A 3,495-nucleotide genomic window follows, 5' to 3' on the forward strand; every position below is an offset into this window, starting at 1 on the left:
AGAATTGCACATATCCTGAAAGGAGTCCATAAACAGTTGAGAAACATCATCTCTCATTAAAGAACCAAGAGCTCTACTAGGAGTTCACATATCACTACGCACTAAGCCCACATACTTAAGAAGCTTGTGCTATAGCTGCCAATAGAACCTACTTTCCCTTCCCACATCAACGATCTTCCCCTGACTGTAAACTGCCTACTGAGAAGTAGATCAACATTCAAAGCACTTTGGTAATGCTGAATAAAAATAACCCAAAAAAACCACAACAGGAAACACTAACAATGGCAGGGTTACTAGCCATCATATCATATCAAATAAATGAGCAAGTGGGAGGGAATTAGAGAAAAGCAACATGATTATTGCCTGGAGAGACAGGCCCATGAGAAAAGATTGAATAGGCTAAATGATGACTAAAGGCCAGGGAAGCATAATAACTGTTTACAAGCATTTGAAAGGACTGAACATCAAGGAGAGAGAAGAATTCTTTTAGGTACTGCCAGGAGATAGAAGTTAGATGTAATGGAATGAAATCAAGAAAGAGAAAACATTGACTGAATATCATGATATTTTAATATTCCACCTCTAATTTCTATGAGTTTAGGAGAAGGAAAATTCTTGTCACACATACAGGTAACTTTGCCGAACTGTTCATAAGGACTGTTTTATTTATCTAGACTTAGCATTATCCTCAAAAGTAAATGATGGATTCTCTGTAACATAGTCTTTAAATCAAGATTTGAGGACTTCATTACCTCAGCCATAGGTTACCGGCCTGTTGCAGGAGTGGGTGAGTGAGGTTCTGTGGTCTGCATTTGCAGGAGGTCAGACTAGATGGTCCCTTCCGGCTCCTCTGAGGCCCCATTTCAGAAAGTAGCCTTATACATGGGGACACTTATGCACAATTTTAACTGTAAGCATGTGCTTAAATCCCATTGACTGAAGTCTCATTGACTTCAATGGGCATGAAGCACATGTTTAAAGTTAATCAGGTGCTTATGTGCTTTTCTGAATCTACTGTTATAAACTTAGCACTTAGATAATGCTCTGACTTTGCTGGAGCACTAAATATCTGTCCCTGGCCTCTAACTCACAGCCAGAATCTGTCGGATTTAGATTTTTAGCAAGTGTTTTAACCCCTGAAAAAAGAATTCTCCTCCACAATAAAGACATAGTTTAGTTCAAATAAAAAGAAATATGGGTCTCCCTACCCATCACTTGTCTGGCAGCTTGTAAATTCCTTCTCCATTCCTAGAAAGAGGAGCAAGTCAAAATCCCAGTTCTAGATCCTATTGTTTCTCAAGGTCCTCTGTTTGAACTGGAAAGTAATGGACTGTTTCTGGACTAGATCGTGCAGAAAGGTCACAGTTACAAATACCCCTTTAGAATGTACTTTTGCTTCCAGTTATATTTCATTTAATCCAACAACCCTGATATCTCTAATCCTATTAGTTTTCAAGACCTTCCACACAGTGTTTATATATTTTTGGTTTTTTTTAACGTTTTCTCATCAGCTGTCTCTAAGTCCTTGACAGCTGCTCCTTCCAATGCAGAAATTTGTCTCTATTTCTGTGCTCTGGTTCTCCTTGAGGTTGACATTTTTCAGTGATAGTGGACAGTACTCGCTGCATGTCAGTAAAAACACTTGCTTTTAACAGCTCTTATGAATTGCTGGGATAGATATTTATGCTTTTAATTTGCATTGTCAGTCATGGTCATTGCTAATACAGCTTCCAAGATCCAAGACTCTCAATGTTTTTTTCTATGACCCAGAGTTTTAGGGTCAAACTCTTCCCATAACATTTTCTGCTGTCATTCTCTGGACAAGAATTTAAGCTGGCTGACAAATATGAGAAATGATTTTTGTTGTTTTCTTTTTCTTCAGATGTAAACTACCCACAAGTAACTCTCATGACACAAACATAAAATTCACAAAAACACTATATTTTCACTAATTTTTCATGTTGGTATTAACATGCATATTACTGGAGCTCCAACAGGCTATGAGATCAGGAGCCACTTGTGTCTAGGCATTGTACAAATGTAGGGTGACTGACAATCTCTGGTAGGGAAGTCACATATAGAAGTATTTGTATGGTTAATATTAGTCATATTTTCCTTAAATTCCATGGCAATGATTATCAATAGGGCTTCAAAATGTTCTTTAGCCCTTCTGTAACATTAGGAATCTATTCAGGATCTTCATATCAATGCTATTCTTCATCCAGCATTAAAATGTTCAGAGCATAGGTCACAGATGTTAGATATGGGAAAAAGGATGGATAGAACACGTGATCTTAGACCAGTGTTCCTTTATCTGTGTATCAAAGTGCTCCAGGCTCTCAGACACCCCAAAGGAGAACAGAAGAGCTTTCACACTAGCTCTTGTTGTACCATGAGATGGTTCTGCACATCCTCGTCCGCCACCTGAATCATTCCAAAGAGCTCCTACCATTTGTTTCTAAATATTTTAAAGCCACAAGTCCTTTGGTAAATGAAAAAGGTTATCCTGATTTCTGGAGGGATGATGGGGATCCCAAATAAATATCAAACTATCAGGAAACAAATTCTGAAATCACTTGGGTGAAATCTTTGGGGCATGTTCAGGGAGAACAGAGCAGCTTCCCTATGAGAAGGGAAATCCAGAAGAACTGCAACCCTGAGCATGACACTCTCACTCTAGATCACTGTGTGGGGAATGTGTCTCCCAGCAACAGCCCCATTGATCTCATGGCATTAGTCAGCTGTGTGAAATTATTCACCTGTTTACAGGCTGGAGACTAAAAGACACAGAGAAGAGAAGCAGGAGGGACTGGCTGGGGAGCCCAGGCCAGGCAGTAACCCACCACGGCCAGATCCTGCAAACACTGCCTAGCAGGTGTTCACTCCCTGCAGCTGTCAGGTGGCAGGGATTGGGGGAGCAGACCCCTGCCTGTTTTCCTATTGCTCAGTGAGTTTGCTGGACTACAGTGCCAAGCTCGCTTTGGGGCACTGTGACAGGGCAGCGATGGGTGACTAAGGCTTGGCTCTCTTCCTCCCTCCTTGCTGCTAGGGGCCAAGGCTGCTGCTGGGTTATACTGGCAGGACTTGTGGGGGCGATTCCTGGGGATCCTCCCGATGACTGAGCTGAGCCCTGGGCCTAGGGCTGCCAACCCTCCGGGAGTCTCCACGGAATTCAAGATTAATCCTTCATTGAAGATGATGCCACGTGATGAAACCTCCAGGCATATGTGGACCCTGAAACCTGGCTGGGGTGGGTTCCTTTAGGCGTGTTACTTCTTACCACCCAGGATAGAGGCGGGGGTGGCAATAGCTGCCCCTTCCCTTTCCGGCCCAGCCATGCGGCCCCCGCCACCCGTCAGGATGTCTGGCTCCAGGGGGGACGAGCCCCGCTTCCTGCGGCGAGCCCCTGGCGTCGGCGGCCGGGACAGCAGAGCAGCAGCGGCGGCGGCAGGGTAGGAGGGGCTGGAGGAGGGCCGGGGGCGGCGGCCTCGGCGG

The sequence above is a fragment of the Chelonoidis abingdonii genome, chromosome 7, assembly GCF_003597395.2.
Source record: "Chelonoidis abingdonii isolate Lonesome George chromosome 7, CheloAbing_2.0, whole genome shotgun sequence".
NCBI lineage: Eukaryota > Metazoa > Chordata > Testudines > Testudinidae > Chelonoidis > Chelonoidis abingdonii.